Consider the following 18,809-nt stretch of genomic DNA (forward strand, 5'->3'; position numbering starts at 1 on the left):
GGCCGATGCTTTCCAGTAAAAAACAAAAGGATGCCAAGCATTTGGTAAATAGTGCCTTTTGTTTTTTGCTTCACCACACAATTTTCAAACCCAAGATTATTCAGTTTAATGTCATAGTCTTTTTTTTTGCTTTTTCTGAATACATAATCATCATAAAAGGCAATATATATATACATACACAAAACAGTATATATTATACACAAAACAGTATAACGCACTAAATGTACTCTGCAAGCTTAGAATTATTACCACAAAATTTATGTTAGATGAAAACTTTATTTTTTTAAAAAATTTTTATTTATTTATGATAGCCACAGAGAGAGAGAGAGGTGCAGAGACACAGGCAGAGGGAGAAGCAGGCTCCATGCACCGGGAGCCCGATGTGGGATTCGATCCCGGGTCTGCAGGATCGCGCCCTGGGTCAAAGGCAGGCACCAAACCGCTGCGCCACCCAGGGATCCCATGTTAGATGAAAACTTTAAAGGCAAAGTAATAGAAGGTTTAATTATAACTTAACATTTAACATAAACATCTTGTGATCTTTTGTATGGATTTCGTGATGCTTGTGTGTTTTTCTGGTTGAACTAAACAATGATGCATAGTATTCATCTATTCATTAAATACCAAATTGAAAAGATGTATCCTAGGAAAGATGAAATGGTAGTTTTTAATCTTACTTTTTATGTTTACTAGTTTTCTTTTTATAATCTCTTCTCTTTTTATAATCTCAATACTCATTTGACACTTCAGAGTTTACTGATATAATCACTGAATCAAACATTATGGCACAGGACAGCTTTTAGGGACCCATTCAGTTGGTAGCCTAAGAAAAAAAAGCCATTTTTATTTTATAATTGGGTTTATAAGTCAGTTTGACTTGTAAGAGCATCTTAAATCTTTTTTTGCTGAGCACAAATGTAAGTAATCCCATATACAAGTCTACTTTATAAAATATCTTCCACATCATGTGACAGTTATCAGACTTTTTTTCATCTTATAAGAATTTAGTCTACAGGGTCTACTAATAAAAATAGAACTAGAACATGCCCTCCCAGGAGACTATCGCAGAAATTCTTTCTGTAGCTCTAAAAATCCATTCCAATAATCTAATAATATTAATGGCTTTTCAGAGAATTACTCAGACAACAGTAATAATATTTAAAATGAGTCCCATGTTGCTGGAACGAGCCACATTTCTTAGTGCAAAACCATATTGTTGAATAAATTTGCATGAAACTAATAAATGCTGATCTGAGAGTCAAACTCATTAAACAGAACCCAAACTAAGGAGCCCTCACTCTCGAGTATCGAGTATCTATGTTTTAAATAGGCCAGCTCAGATGATAGCAGCTGCAAGAAAGAAGGGTATTGACTGAGGCAGGCTGTGGACAAGGTGAAAGACTTGCATAAAAATACTTGTATATTTCAAGTAAAAATTGTATTGTAAAATATATATTTTTTGACTGTTTAAAATTAGGAATAGAATATGAATACCTCTCTACATCAACAACCCTATGCAGAGCATAATTTATCAATATTTCCTGTGGATCTATCTCTAAGTTATGGGCTTCCACCTTTGGCGGTCTCATGTCCACTGATAAGACTCATCAAAAGCATGTTCATTACTGTGATTCTATTGCTAGCATTTCCTTTTGATTCTTAGTTTCCATTTTTGCATGCTATCGCGTGTGTTTTTCCATTACACCCCTTAATATAAGTAATCATAGTTATTTTAATACCCCCACCTGATAATTCCATTGTTGGCATATTATATTTAGCCTAGTTCTGATGATTGCTTTGTTTCATTAATTTTTTTTGACTTTTTAAGATGCCTTATAATTTTTGGAAAGCTGGAGATGATGTATCAGATAAAAGGAACCTAAGTAAAAATGCATTTAGTTTGAGTATACATGCTTCTCAGGTTAGGATTTGGGCTCTGGTTCTTGTTTGCTTTAGCTAGATACCAGAGGCTTCAAATTCCTTCTAGCACCCTTGGTTTGTCTCCCCTCTTGACTTTTAAAGCTTTCATATGTACTCTGAATATGTGTCTTCCTATTGTTTCAGCTTTCATACATCATTATTATACTAAGAAGTTTTTCATGAGAGGTCGGGGAAGGGGAAGAAAAACAGTCTTCCAATCACAGATATCTTTCAGGGGCTCTGTCTCTGGTGACCACAAAAGTGTCTCTCCAATGGTTAGCTCTAGTCTTCCCATCTTTTAATTTCCTTGCAGCATAGTTCTCAACCACTCCCTTGAAGTCCAAACCCCCATTGACTGTTTTTGTTTTTCCCTTATGACAGAGGCAAAAGCAGATAGGGGCTGGGATTGCATTGCAGAGTGGTTTTTAGGCAAGATTTCTCCCTAGAGAGTAGTCCTTTGTGATGCTGAAAGGCCTGGACAAATTTTAGAATGACTGTTCTTCCCTTTCCTTGCCAGAGCTAGGAAGGGGTTTTCTCAGAGCCTTACAATGAAAGGAGCACATGAAAGGAGCAGAGCACCCCAAGAACTGCAGCCCCAGGGGTATCATTTTCACCCTAGCCCATTCTCCCATTCTTGGTTCAAGGTAATTTACCATGTAACTGTTTCTACCAATTTATAGCTCCAGCAGCTTTTGTTCCAGGTAAGCAGATCTTGGTTCTCTCTCTCTCTCTCTGGATGGGTATGTTTTTCAGATTTGGGGGCAGAGGTTTTTTCCTACAGCTGTGGTTCTCTCATGAGTCCAGCAAAATTCATTGATTTTCAGCTTCTCCACCTTTATCTTGTTGGAAGGATGAGAGCAATGACTTTCCAGCTCTTTACAGGTCAGAATTGAAATGCTAAATCATTTCTTAAGTGGTGGTTTTTAGGTCACCTTTTTAAATATTTAAATGGTATTAATTATTCTGTGTATAGTACAAGGTAGAAATTCAATTTCACTTTTCTCAAATTTATTACCTCATTATTTAGAAAGTGTACTCTGTTATTCCCTACACCAGAATACAGCATAAAAAAGGGCATACCACTTTTCCCTTTTGTTTTCTAATATATCCACAGCTTAAAAACCAGTTCCCAACATACATTAAATAATAAATATTTGTTGATCTAATGACTAAAAACAAGGACCCATTTCTGAGCTCCTGGGTTTTTTACTTGTTGCTTTGGTTTATTTATTTTTCTCTATGTCAACCCTTTTTTTTTACTGAAATGATTTTATATTATCTTGTTATTTTTGTAAGATAACTCTTCTGCATAAATATTAGAATCAGAATAAAATCCCAGGGGAAGCTCTGAGAATTAATCAATTTATTTACAAACTCCCTATATCCTTATAATATTGAATAGTATACTAACATATTATTAGATAATAATATTGCAACTTTTCTATAAAAGTCTTTGTTTTGTTACAGAAAATTCGCAAATGACAGAAAATCTGCAAATGATTTTAAGAACATGATTCAATTGCTCACAAATGGTAGGAAGACTTGCAGGAGCGGCGTTTAGACTAGATGTCCAGGAATGACTCCTTGGACAAAATCATATAACTACTCTGCCAATGAAGTTCAACCCTTGCCATAATCAGAAACTTGGCACAAAGAAATTCAACAGTCCCAGCCACTGGCTTTTATGATCACCCAACATTAGCCTTTTTGCCTGGATCAGGAAAGCGTTATCACAAATGTTGGCTTCCAGAGAACACCAGCTTCGCTGGCATTCAGAAAGCTGTTTCTAAAAGGATTGGGTCCAGAGCTACACTGAGTCTAATAGAAATGCAAAAGCAAAAATAAATGTTTCACACGTTGCCAAATCCCCAGTGTAGCTTGGTTCCAAATTCAAGTCCAAGTTCAGTTGGGTACAGTTGATTGGCAGAACTTAAGTCTCTTCTGGGACCTACACTACACAGGAATGTTAGAAATGTGGTTTTCAGCTTTTTAAAACTGATGTAATATATTAACGCATGCTTAGAAGTTCAAAGAATGGTGGTTGACTTCATTTACCTGTCACAGTGCCAAAAATTATTGTAATGATCTCTACAAATGTCTTGATCACCTTTTCTGAGATTTCCTCCTGATTTTTGACTGTTTTTGTTTCTATTGTAAAATTAAATACAATTTAAATAATCTCTCTTAAGTAATTCACTTTTACAATGATCTTAAAATCCAGAAAACTGCATACTGTGTGTTGTAATTTTTTAAAAGATTTTATTTATTTATTCACGAGAGAGAGAGAGAGAGAGAGAGAGAGAGGCAGAGACACAGCTAGAGGGAGAAACAGGCTCCACACAGGGAGCCCAACCTGGGACTCGATCCTGGGTCTCCAGGATCAGGCCCTGGGCTGAAGGCAGGCGCTTAACCGCTGAGCCACCTGGGCTGCCCATGTTATAATTAATACTTAAAAATTTACATAGGTAATATTTTACCTAAAGATAATGACATTTCAAAAAAAACCATTTTGTATAGTTTATTGTTTATGCATTTATTTACTTGTGGTCTTTCTTGCACTGCTTTGTGGTGTAAGACATAAAATTAATACTCCATATTATGAGCTGATTTGACAAATGGTAAAACTGAGAGGAATTCCAATTATATAACTACCAAGTTTCCCTTCTCACTCTGGATAAGGTTCATTAGCCCTATCTTGTTTTTATCCCTGAAAAAGTGGGTTTCAATCCCCTGCTAACCTGCGGAATTGTTCAAACAACACAATTTTATCCTCTCCTAATAACAGGAGAGCCCCTCATCCTCTTGATACTAAAATGCCTGCTTCATACCTCCCACACTATTCACTCTGTTCCTAAAGGCAACACTCAGGAGCACTGCGCCCTGTGCATAGTCCTCTTCCCCCAGATTATGCACACATGTGACCCACAAACTTCTGTCAGTGTCACCCACACAGAGTCAGGTGTTTGTGCAGCTCTCTCCATAGCCTTAGGTCAGGAATCCCTCCCTCACTAATGAACAAATAGATAATTAAAACATGGTTTGAACTCTAGTCCAATTTGGAAAAATAGTATTAATGTAGTCCCTCTGCTAAATTACCTTTTGTCACATTTTCTTCAATCTTATTTATATTTTATCATAATTTACTTGACTGTATTCTTATTTTCCCTTAAGTTAGACATTTCTCTACTTTTCAAGATTTCTTATGTTTTTTTCTTAGGTTTTATTTATTTACTCATGAGAGACACTGAGAGAGAGGCAGAGAGAGAAGCAGGTTCCCTGCAGGGAGCCCGAGGCAGGACTCAAACCCAGACCCCAGGATCATGCCCTGAGCTGAAGGCAGATGCTCAACGGCTGAGCCACTCAGGCATCCCTCAGGATTTCTTATTTTCTAATGTAAGAATCAACACTATAAATTTCATCATTTCTCCTAACTTTGATATTTACTGTTATCATTCAATTCTAAGTTTATTTAAATTTCCATTTTGATAATGTTTTTGGTTTCTGAGTTATCTAGAAATATATGGTGATTTTATACCTTTCTTTTATATTTGAATCAAATGGAAATTCTACTATATAGTCAGAGAACATTGTATGATACTGAATATTTGAAATTTGTTGAGACTTACTTTAAGACTTTGTGCATGGTTAAATTTTGTAATTATTTCAGATGAGATTTAAATATAATAAGTTTATTCGAATTGTGTGCGCAGTCTATATCTACTCCCTTAAATCCTATGCTAATCATGTACTTCAAACGTTGTGTACATTTGCTATTACCTTTCTGCTCTATTAGTCAATAAAGACAGATATGCTGAATTGTCCCAATGTGATATATAATTTTTCCCTTATAATTTTTTCCATTTGCTCCCTACACATCTTGAGACTATAATATTAGCTGAACTTAAATGAAAAAGTTTTATATCTACCTGAATAATTGAAACTTTGTAATTACAGTACCTGTATCTATTTGTAAAGACACTTTCAGTTTATAATTTTTATGTATATTTAATTTATTTTGGTGAATATACACCTGACTTATCTTTTCAAATACAGGCATACGTTGTTTTATTGTGCTTTGCTTTATTGCACTTATCAGATAATGCAATTTTTACAAATTGAAGGTGTATGGCAACCCTGCTTATCAAGCCAGTCTATCAGTGTCATTTTCCAACAGCATTTGTTCACTTCATGTCTCTGTGTCACCTTTTGGTAATTCTTACACTATTTTGGACTTTTTCATTATTGGTAGTTATGGTGATCTGTGATCAGTGATTATGAGTCACTGAAAGTGCGGATGATGGTTAGCATCATCCCAATAAAGTTTTAATTATTTACATTTTTTAGAGATAATGCTGTTGCACACTTAATAGACTACAGTCTAGTGTAAGTATAACTTTTATATGTACTGAGAAGCCAAAAAATTCATTTGACTCACTCTATTGCAATATTCACCTTATTGTAGCAACCTAGAATGGAACCTGCGATATTTTTGAGGTATGTCTGTATTTTTATTTCAACTTCTCAATATTTTTATATTATAAACTCTCGTGAACACCAATTAAAAAATTAAAAAAACAGGTGAAAATATATAAATAAATGACATTTTTAACAAAAAATAAAAAATAAAAGTAAACTTCTCTTGTACGAAGCATGATTCTTACAGTTGTTTCATTTCAAATAGATGACTTCTTCCTTACAACTGTTTAGTGCAAAAAAACAACTGTTTAGTGCACAGAGTGTTTGAATGTTTGTAGCCCCCCCAATTTCCTATGTTGAAATCCTAATGCTCAATCTAATGGTATTAGTATGTGGGGCCTTTGAGAGGTAGGTCATGAGGGTAGTCGACTCAAATGAGATAAGTGCTCTTAAAAAAGAATCCCCACAGAGTTCTCTAGCCTCTTCCCCCACATGAGGATACAATGAGAAACCTGCAATATGACTGAGGGCCCTCACTCAGCCTCGCTGGTGCCTAGATCTCAGACTTCCCACCTCCAGAACTGAGAGAAATAAATTTCTTTTAAGTTACCCAGTCAGGAGAGTTTTGTTCTAAGAGCCCAAATGGATTAAGATAGTACATGAACATTTGTACACATTGCATACACATATACAGACCACAATACATTAATCCTTTTAATCACACTGTCTTCTCTTACTGTGTTCTCCCAAAAATATGCTTGACAAAATTCAAATAAATGTTTTAGATCCATTTGAAATGTTATATTGGTTCCCTGGTCATATTTTTCTTGTCCTACCTATCATTTCCCAAACAATTCCCTGACCATTTATGTATGCAAGATATATTTATAACATTATAGTATAAATTCTTGTTTATGATATTGTTTTCCTGTTAGACAGTGGAACTCCTTGACAGCAGTCATTGTGATTTGGGTATATCCAGATTCCAACAAATGGTTGGCATTAAGTTAAATGCCCACTATATTTAATTCCTGAATTATTTGATTGGATTATTTTATTGTTGAATAAATTGATATATTTTACTTATTACATCATTTTAACTTGTCCACAGCACTGAGATTTAATAATACTCAATATGTAATGAAAATACTGTAAGATTCAGTAAATTTTACTATCCCATCAACTAGTGGGTATAATATTATTAAATCTGTTTAATAAAAAAATAAAGCTCATATAAGAAGGTATAAAGTTTCCCACTAAATAGTTATACTTTGAATTATATTTTTGGTACAAATGTGGAGCTGGTATTTAGTATGCAAATTAAATATTTTAAAGTTTCAGGTACATTGATATGTTCCTAAAATAACATTGTGATAAACTAAATGCTAAATATTCTTAATGTCATTGAGGAGCTTATAATTAATGAAAATCACTTTAGCAAAATCAAAATTTGTATTTTAGCTAAATGAAAAATAAAGATGATTGCACATCTCTGTTCTCATCATACTCTGAACATAGTAATACCGGGGCACTGGTAAAGGACAGCCAAACAAGGAAGCCACTTTTCTTAGTTTCTAACTCTTAAATGCAGAGTCAGTGCTGCCTAAGTCTTTATTTACGTGGTTAGATATGTTGGACAATTATGGGATTAATTTAATGTTTCAGTTCAATAATCAATTGTAAAGGTCTATTCCTAAAAGACAAGAACTTTTTTAAAAATCAAAAGATTTTGAGACTAGAAAAGGGCTTAAAGCCCAGCTTATTCAACCATTCCTCCAATCTACAGATTTGCCTTCAGAACAAGTTATCGGGATGAAAAATTAGTAAATCCCAACTTGTCTCTAAATCCTCTACCCTTTAAATTGTTAAATGCCGGTCACTGGCTGTATAAAATAATTTAGGCTTAATTAATTAACATAGAGTATGGATTCATCTTTCTTATTCTACATCACATGTTTACTGTTGGTATAATCTGTTGATATGTTGATTTCTGGTCACATGAAATTTTAAGCATTTTGCTAACAATCATCCACATACATGTTCCATATACAAAACTATATTCTATACCTAGCAAAGTTGATTTTACAGTCTCAGCCCTGGAAACTGAGCAACTCCTCTTTACCTCCCTTTGTTCTAACAAACTATTAATCTTACTTCTCAATATGTCTTTGTACTATGCCTTTTAAAATTTAACATATTAAGTATTCACTCTGTTTTCTATATATATACACATATATATACATATCCTATATCTGTATATAGGATAATATTACAAGTCTCCATAAAGTTATTTCTTTCCAACACAGATTTCAACATCTGACTCTGAGCTCCGGTCTGTGTGAAGCTAAAACATTAATTCTGGATGATTCAGTCAAATTAGCTCAATCCTATGATTTATCAGTCACTTTAACATTTAGTCAGTTCAAGAAGCTGGTCCACTTGGCTCACTATATATTGGGATTACGTCTAGATTCAGGAGAAGTCTACCTTATACCACTGCATAGGGATATAACTGGTCTGTGCTTACGCAGATAAAAATATCTATCTTTTTCAGCACAGAAAATCTGAGGTGATTGCTCCAGTAAGGCATTGCAGTTTTCTCTGGTTGATTCAATTTTCTTGCTGGAGCCAATCTCCTGATGTCCTGTTGCATCTCCTATTTCATACCTGCCTGTGATCCCCCACATATCAACCTATATAGGGTGACTTTACTTTGTCCTTGGGAAATGTCCATGCCTCTCTGTTCCACCTTATGAGACTGGCAGGGCTTACTCCGAACCACATTTCCTGTCTCCTGCTGAGACACCTGGGGGACCTTATCCCCTCAAATTACCTCTTCAATTTTTAGGAGTGTTTTCTTTTCAACTTTAAAACCCCTCTTGCCATCTCTTTGGCCTTCTACTTCTGAAATATATCTCAAGGCCACTTCCACGGATTTTTCCACTTACACTGAGAGCATTTGTGTGGCTACCTTCTCTCTGAGACTCAGGCAAGGAATAAAGTACAGACCTGTTTATTCCCAATTTTCTTAATTCAACTTAGAAAGTGCCTGCCACGTGTCCTCTCTCACTCAGCTGACACTCAGCATTGTCCTTGGCTAGAGAATTTATGATAGAAAGTTATATCTAAACTGATTTCTTACTTTCTCTTATTTTTTAGGTCTAATTACTTTTCCATTTGGTGATGGGAAAGAGGTAGAATGTGTTGTGGTGTTACTGTATTTTCTCTTTCAGCCATACCTGAAACTTTATATATCATAATCAATAGTTACAAACTTGGTAACTTTGATGGTCCCTGTCTGTTCTTCCTTTCTGAAGAGAAGGGTAACTCACGTGGCTGAAAGAGATCTGTCCTGTACCTCAGTATGAAACTTACAAGTTGATGCTTTAGTTATTTATCTCATATAAATAATTATTTTATAGAGTTTTCTGCTACTCACGTCTTATCTTTACCAAGAATGTTCCTATTACTTCTTTTAATATATTGTTTTGTAGTAGCCAGTAACTGATGCAATTTCCTCTTCCTCGGAATGTTCTCCATGCAAAGAGGTGAGTCATGTCATATTGATGTTTATGCCATAAAGGGAAGTTCTATAGATTTTAGCCATGGACAGATTCAGATACATTTCTTATTTCTTCCTTCTCTAAATCATGTATGTTTAATTTTCATTTCACTTTTGGAAAGATATGCTAGTTGTCTTCTATTTGATGCCCATTATCTGTGTACTTTGGTTCAAATTGGATTTTTCTGATTTACAATGTGATTAGTTCTGGCTGAAAAACTACAAGCATAACTGATGAGGATGATTTCTAAAGTTTAGGCAATGAACATGCCCTGCATGGTTTCCCTGTCCTTTTTTCCCAGGTGTGGAAACCTGGAAGCCATTGTTGATAAGGCACAGCCATATCTCTGAGTCATCACTTAAAAGTAAGTTGGTATTAAGAGCAGTGGGATACACAGCTGACTTGGCATATATGAGAGAGAAAAAAAATCTCTGAAGTGTTAAATCATTCAGATTTCATACTTTTCTTCTGCAATAAACCTAGTATATTATGAGTAATAAAACCACTTTTAGTACCTAAAATAAGCTACTTTTCTATCTTTGTGTTATTGTATATGCAATATCCTTGACACCATCTCTTACTGACCAAACTCTAGCCAGACTCCTCTGAGCACTCTTCTTGATTAGTCCTCAACCATGGCCCACAAAGACTTGATCAAAACTATACACTGCTTCTCATAGTGTGAGGCTGTGTCACCAGGATGACCCTACTTCCCCTTAAAGTGTCTTTCTGAGAAAACTCAAAGCTGCCTAAAAGATTTTACTGTTTTACCCCACACCTAAAGATAGGTGTCTCCCAGCCTGCATAAGAGGTTAAGAATCTAAGTTCCAAATGCACAATTAACAAAGCAAGATGGACCTACCCCCCTCACAGTTTTTTCTTCCCTGACTCTACTGAGCCTCCACTTACTCACCAATGTTTTCATTCTCCCTTTAAAATGCCCAGCCACCTCTGTACAATAGAAGTTGATTTTATTCACACTAGACTCTTCTCTGGCAGGAATAGACTACCAATTAAAATCCATCCTTACTTCAACTTTTGTCCAAGTTGTTTATTTGACACTAGGATGTTCTTTGTCCCTTCCTACTTTAATCCTGTGTTTACATCAGTCGTCTGGCTAACTAACTAAATATTAAGTATATTTAGCATGATGGGTCATGAAATACTCTTTGAGAAAGCTATTCCTGTCTCATTGAGCATAGGTCAGGTAAAAAATTCTGTATTTACTCTCAAACTATAATTTGTGCCTTATATTGTACTATTGCACAGTATTGCAACTGTCCCATCCCAAGCTGCCTCTATTATAAGACTACTAAGCAAGTATAAATGATACAAAGTATATTATTCTGAAAAACTAGCACATTTGGCAATTAATAGATATCTATTAAATAGTCATGGGTTGCAGCTGGAAGTAAGTGAAATAATGATTATAAAACATCAAGTACATATAAAATAAATGTTTGCTGAATAAAAAATAATTACTATAAATAAGTACCACAGTATCAAGCTATCAAACTCATCTAACATCGAGCAACATTCCATTATTAGAAAAAATAGTCTCACTGAACCAAAGATGCTTTCAGGTATACCTAGGAGAGCCCCTATTTTTTAAATTATAGTGAAACTTTGCTGCAAAATTTAAGAGGTTAAATAGCAAAACATGTTGCTGTCCTAGCAATGAAAGGATGTCAAATCTAAAAAACCAAAATGAATGAATAAAGAAATCCAGACTCTTAAATATAAAGACCGGGTGGTAGCCAGAGGGGAGGGGAATAGAGGTTAGGCAAAGTAAATAAAGACAATTAAGACTGCAAACTTCCATTTATAACATAATTAAGTCACAGAGATGAAAAGTACAGCATAGGGAATATAGTCAGTAAAACTGTAATAAGGTTTTATGGTAACAGATGGTGACTACACTTATCATGATGAACACTGAGTAATGTGTAGAATTGTTTAATGAATATATTATACACCTGAAACTAACCTAAGATTGTATATCAATTATACAATGGTCAATCAATCAATTAATCAAGTGTAACACAAGAGATGTTATGTTTTCCAAAGGGAAAGTTGCTTTTAGCTCAGCTTCAGTTAAGACTCTTCTTTTTGTATCACTTCAGAATGTTCGTCTTCTTTATTTTAACAAGTATTATGTAACTACAGTATTCCAGGTACTATCTGATTCTACCTTAAGAGGGAAACAGACACAGAAAAAATATAGCTTAAGGAAAAGCAAGAGATTCATTGATTGTTTTAACACTAGGCAAACAGAAAGAAGACTTTCCTAAGGGAATTAAAAGGAGGAAGCTAGTGAACTATATACAGCCAGTTTTGCAGTGTGCTGTAAAAAGAAATTGATAAAGCCTACAAATATAGGAAGTGGAGAAGAAAGCAAAATAATATCTTGCTTACTACCTTGTAAGGTCCCTAAAATTAGAGAGTGGCTTCCGGGTCAGAACGACGTAGAGCATGAATATTGAAGACGCAAAAGACTGGCACAATCTGAGAGAAAAAAATACAGTTGGAATAGAACATTTCCCTAGCAAGAGCTTTCATTAGTATAATCAAGTAGATTTTAAATATTTTTTAAATATTTAAATATCTATATATAGACACATAAAACACATTTAAATATCATATATAGACACATAAAACACATTCACATGTTTAAGAGTTTCCAAGTATGCTTGAATTAACTTTGTACATAGCTATGTACAAATAGTTCTCATTATATGGGGCATGCTATCTTTTATTAATTAAAGATTTTGTGGGACGCCTGGGTGGCTCAGCAGTTGAGCATCTTCCTTTGGCTCAGGGTGTGATCCCGGAGTCCCAGGATCGAGTCTCACATTGGGCTCCTTGCATGGCACTGCTTCTCCCTCTGTCTGTGTCTCTGCCTCTCTCTGTGTGTCTCTCATGAATAAATAAAAATCTTTAAAAGAAGATTTTTGTAAATAATATTATAATGTCATTTTTAGCTCTTGGCAGATAAAATCAAGTTTGTTTCTACTTAATGTACTATTATGTATGAAATATATACACACAGGTGTGTGTATACATATACATACTATATGTACACATATGGCTCAGTATCATGTTAAAAACAATTTTTAAAAGTCCACAAATTTGATATAACAAGCTATTCATGATACAAAAAAGGAAACAGTTCCCAACTAATTTTTGAAGGGACCATACACTAGGACAAATAGTCACCTTGAAAATTATATCCCTCATAAAGGTATTTAATATTTTAACTTTTTAACTTAATTCGCATAAGTGTATGTGAATGTATATGTACATACAGTGTGTATGTGTGTGTGTGTGTTGTGTGTGTGTGTATTTCCTAATCTATTCTGTTAGAATGGAATGCCTTACGTTTATACATAGGAAGACCATTGTTTAACTGATATAACAAGACCCCAAACCACTGACAATTTCTCATATAGAGTTTCTTCAATAAGGAAAACACAGAGATAAACACTTACACCTTTTAATAGAAAGGATATCACCTTGAGATATACAAATACTCACCTGTGAAGAATCTCGAGCCATCTATTTAGGCCCCCTTCATCAGTCTGCACCTCTTGTCTTCAACAACTTTCTAATTAGTCTCATGTTTCTTAAGGAAGAAGGGATGGGCAATGGCCTGAGCTGTTCCACTACATATTCCAAGGTGTTCTGTACATTTTAAAATTCTATAAAGTTAAAATAGGTACTTAAGCAGTTTACTTATACATTTTGTATAATTCACATTCATCACTCTGCCAAAAGAGTAGAAGTTCTATGATTATAAGCATGAGAAATTTAAAAGGTTTTATAATTTAAATACTTAAAAATGGAGAACTCTGCTTTTCCAATGTCTTATTGAGTTCTTATAAAAACAAACCCTAAGAAAAGTTATTGAAAGATGACACCAGGAAGTACAAGTGAGACAGTGGGAAAAGAAAGAGACACAAGGGTAAAAAGTCAATATAATATGCGTTAATAAGTGAGATATTTTGTCTTTTGTTGCATCAGAATTATCCCACCATAATGTACAGAATCTGAGATATTCACCTTTCATCCTTTATGAGTTAAGGGGAATCTCAAGTATTAATTCTCTGATTCTTTTCTCTCTCTCTCTCTCTTTTTTAAGCAAAGTGCAATGTTTCCAGAAAAATGCCTTAGGCAGAGAAGCAGTGGGCAGTTGTAAGCCTGGGCTTATCTACTCTGGCTGCAGGTAAACTCAGAGATAGAAATCAACTTAGAGTCTACATTTTGGGGGATAGGGAGCGATCTCCGAGCGAGGCAGTAAGATGGACGCGGGATTCTTCTGTGGAACAAGTGCAGAACAGAATAATCAGTTCAGCAACAAACAGAAGAAGTTACTGAAGCAGCTGAAATTTGCAGAATGCCTAGAAAAAAAGGTGGACATGGGCAAAGTAAATTTGGAGGTTATAAAGCCTTGGATAACAAAACGAGTAATGGAAATCCTTGGGTTTGAAGATGATGTTGTGATTGAGTTTATATTCAATCAGCTGGAAGTGAAGAATCCAGACTCCAAAATGATACAAATCAACCTGACTGGGTTTTTGAATGGAAAAAAAATGCTAGAGAATTTATGGGAGAACTGTGGTCCCTGCTCTTAAGTGCACAAGAAAACATCGCTGGAATCCCTTCTGCTTTTCTAGAACTGAAGAAAGAAGAAATAAAACAAAGACAGATTGAACAAGAAAAGTTGGCATCTATGAAAAAGCAAGATGAAGACAAGGATAAGAGGGATAAGGAAGAAAAAGAAAGGGATCCCTAGGTGGCGCAGTGGTTTGGCGCCTGCCTTTGGCCTAGGGGGCGATCCTGGAGACCCAGGATCGAATCCCACATCGGGCTCCCGGTGCATGGAGCCTGCTTCTCCCTCTGCCTGTGTCTCTGCCTCTCTCTCTCTCTGTGACTATCATAAATAAATAAAATTTTAAAAAAAAGGAAGAAAAAGAAAGCAGCAGAGGAAAAAGGGAGAGGTCTCGAAGCCCAAGAAGATGCAAATCCAGATCTCCTTCCCCTAGAAGACGATCTTCCCCTGTCAGGAGAGAAAGAGCAGTCATTCTCGATCTCCCCGTCACAGAACCAAGAGCTGGAGTCCTTCCCCTGCTCCAGAAAAGAAGGAAAAAACTTCAGAGCTCCCAGAACCATCAGTGAAAGTAAAAGAACCTTCAGTACAAGAGGCCACTTCTACTAGTGACATCCTGAAAGTTCCCAAACCCGAACCTGTACCAGAGCCTAAAGAACCTACTCCAGAGAAAAATTCCAAAAAGGAAAAGGAGAAGGAGAAGACCCGACCAAGATCTCGGTCACCATCTCGCTCTCCTTCTCATATTTGACCTAGATGGCATCATAGATCCCAATCAAGATCATACTCCCCTAGAAGGAGGCCAAGTCCTAGAAGGCGGCCTTCTCCTCGCAGAAGAACCCCACCAAGACGAATGCCACCTCCACCCAGGCATAGAAGGAGTAGATCTCCAGTGAGATGAAGACGATGTTCATCAGCATCCTTGTCTGGAAGTAGCTCATCATCCTCTTCATCTCGTTCCTGGTCACCGCCAAAGAACCTCCTAAGAGGACATCCAGTCCCCCTCAGAAAACTCATAGGTTATCTCCTTCAGCAAGTCCTCTCAGGCGAAGGCATAGACCATCACCTCCAGAACACCACCAAAAACTCGTCATTCCCCAACACCCCAGCAGTCAAATTGTACAAGAAAAAGTTGTGTTTCTCTCTCTCCAGGGAGAAATTCAGGTAAAGTGACAAAACATAAAGGTACTGAGAAAAGATAGTCCCCTTTACCAGCACCTAAGCCTAGAAAAGTAGAGTTATCTGAATCGGAAGATAAAGGTAGCAAAATGGCTGCAGCAGATTCTGTGCAGCAGAGACGTCAATACAGACGATAGAACCAGCAGTCTTCATCTGATTCTGGTTCCTCTTCTTCCTCAGAAGATGAGTGACCCAAGAGGTCCCATGTGAAGAATGGTGAGGTAGGCAGGCGGAGGAGATATTCCCCTTCCCGGAGTGCCTCTCCATCACCTCGAAAGCACCAGAAAGAGACTTCACCTCATGGTAGACAGAGGAAGAGTCCTTCCCCACCACCCACCAGAAGGCGATGTTCCCCTTCTCCCCTCCTCGTAGGCACAGGTCTCCCATGCCACCACCACGAAGAAGAACTCCTTCTCCTCCTCCCTGCTGGCGCTCACCATCCCCAAGAAGATACTCTCCTCTGATACAGAGGAGATATTCTCCTTCTCCACCTCCAAAGAGAAGAATGGCTTCTCTCCCTCCCCTTCCTAAACGAAGGGCATCACCATCTCCACCACCAAAGCATCGGGTCTCCCATTCTCCTCCTCCCAAACAAAGAAGCTCCCCAGTCACCAAGAGACATTCGCCTTCATTATCATCAAAACATAGGAAAGGGTCTTCCCTGAGCCAGTCTACCCAGGAGTCCTGGTCACCACAACCAAACAAAAGGCATTCACCCTCACCACGGCCTCAAGCTCCTCAGACCTCCTCAAGTCCCCCACCTGTTCTAAGAAGAGCATCATCATCACTCCAAAGACCCTTCTCCTAGTACTAGGCCCATTAGGAGAGTCTCCAGGACTCCGGAACCCAAAAAGATAAAAAAGGCTGCCTCACCAAGCCCTCAGTCTGTAAGCAGGGTTTCATCCTCTCAATCTGTCTCAGGATCTCCTGAGCCAGCAGCTAAAAAACTCCCAGCACCTCAAACCCCTGTCCAGTCTCAGTCCCCCTCTACCAACTGGTCACCAGCAGTACCGGTCAAAAAGGCTAAAAGCCCAACATCAAGCCTATCTCCAGCAAGGAACTCAGACCCAGAAGGAGGTGGAAAGAAAAAGATGAAAAAGGACAAGTAACACAAAAAGGATAAGAAGCACAAGAAGCACTAAAAACACAAGAAGGAAAAGGCCATGGCAGCAGCCGCTGCATCAGCTGTCACTCCCACGGCCCCTGCGGCCCCCACAACCACATAAGCACAAGAGGAACCAGAGGCAGAGCCCGAGCCTAAGAAGGAGACCGAGAGTGAGCCTGAAGACAACCTCAATGACTTAGAGAAGAACCTGCGTGAAAAGGTGCTGAGGTCAATGTGGAAGGCTCAAGTGTCCCCACAATCTTAGGTGGGAATGTGTGTCACGATGTACATTTGGTTTGTACGCAATTCAATTTCAAAATTGCTAAAATGTGTTTGAGCTTTAGACTATAACATTTGTTGTAATAATTGCTAGGTTGAAGTTCACCATGTAAAAAAAAAGGGGGGGGGGCATGGATTTACATTGCAAAAGGTGTTCACAGTGTATTAGTGACATTCTTTCATTGACAGCTGACATAAATTCATTTAGAGTGAAATATTTTAAGCCAAAAAAAATCCTCTTTTTAAAAAAAGGGGGTTTCAATATTGTTGGCATATTTATGGTTTCTTTAAAGGCCTTGGCTATTCCTGGAGGTTTTCCTTTCTTGTCATTTTTTCTTTAATTTTTTTCTCATTTGAGTCTTAGCACCCATTTAAGTTATGATGCTTCCAACCTTGTATGGTTTGCAAACTTGCCCAGAAATAAGACCACTGTTGAACTACCACAAAGTATAAATGAATATTTTAATGTCACAATCTTTCCTGTTGCCTGTGGAGTCTCTGCTGAAATGAATCAGGATTCGAGCTCTAGGACGAGATGTAAAATGAAAGCATGTTGTTTGCCAGGACACTGTGGGTTTATATTTTGATTTGGACCACTGGAATTCATTCGATTCTGTTGTGTTTTTTTTGTAAAGGCAATTAATTAGTCCCAGGAAGGATACTTCAGTTATATAAAAGTTTGTTTTATGAAATGTCATGGCTCCATTCATAATTTTGTCCTCTTCTTCCAATTGGTATATACAACTTTCAGAGCTCTCATATTTGGAAGGTTGGAAGGGCCCAGACTTTGGAATAATGTCTTGTTTTCACTGTTTTTTTTTAAACTAAAACTATATAAAGCTTGTGGATTAAACAGAATAAATTTCTAAATTAAAAAAAAGAGAGAGGGCAGCCCCCGTGGCGCAGCGGTTTAGCACCGCCTGCAGCCCGGGGTGTGATCCCGGAGACCCGGCATCAAGCCCCACATCGGGCTCCCTGCATGGAGCCTGCTTCTCTCTGTGCCTGTGTCTCTGCCTCTCTTTCACTCTCTCTGAATAAATAAATAAATAAATAAATAAATAAACAAATCTTAAAAAAATAGAGATTCTAAATTTTGTAGAAATCCTGAAAGTTTCAACAGGTGGATGAAGTGAAAATATATGGATACCTATAAAATCCAAATCAACCACTGCAGCATTCAAAATTGTATTAAGAGTCAATCAAGGAGGGATCCCTACGTGGCGCAGCAGTTTGGTGCCTGCCTTTGGCCTAGGGCGCGATCCTGGAGATCCAGGATCGAATCCCACATCGGGCTCCCAGTGCATGGAGCCTGCTTCTCCCTCTGCCTGTATCTCTGCCTCTCTCTCTCTCTCTGTGACTATCATAAATAAATAAAAATAAAAAAAGGAGTCAATCAAGGGGCCCCTGGGTGGCTCAGCAGTTAAGCATCTGCCTTCGACTCAGGGTGTGATTCCAGGGTCCTGGAATCAAGTCCCACATCAGGCTCCCCACATAGAACCTGCTTCTCACTCTGCCAATGTCTCTGCCTCTCTCTGTGTCTCGCATGAATAAATAAATAAAATCTTCCCCCAAAAAAGAGTCAATCAAAATTTTTTCCAGGTAAATTATCTTGAATCATAACTTTCAATCAATATCACATTGATGTGCAATAGTCTTTTTCAATATTATTATTTTCACAATTCTTACACAGAATGATGATGGTGCATTCCCTAAGTAAACTAGCTCAGGACAGTAAATTTAA

General features: G+C 37.1%; 1 pseudogene; it reads left to right on the top strand.

Moving 5' to 3' along the window:
• Positions 1-14,169: 14,169 nt before the first annotated feature.
• LOC140629124 (serine/arginine repetitive matrix protein 1-like) lies at positions 14,170-17,054 on the top strand (annotated as a pseudogene).
• The last annotated feature ends 1,755 nt before the right edge of the window (positions 17,055-18,809 follow it).

Source organism: Canis lupus, chromosome Y (genome assembly GCF_048164855.1).
Source record: "Canis lupus baileyi chromosome Y, mCanLup2.hap1, whole genome shotgun sequence".
Taxonomy (NCBI): domain Eukaryota; kingdom Metazoa; phylum Chordata; class Mammalia; order Carnivora; family Canidae; genus Canis; species Canis lupus.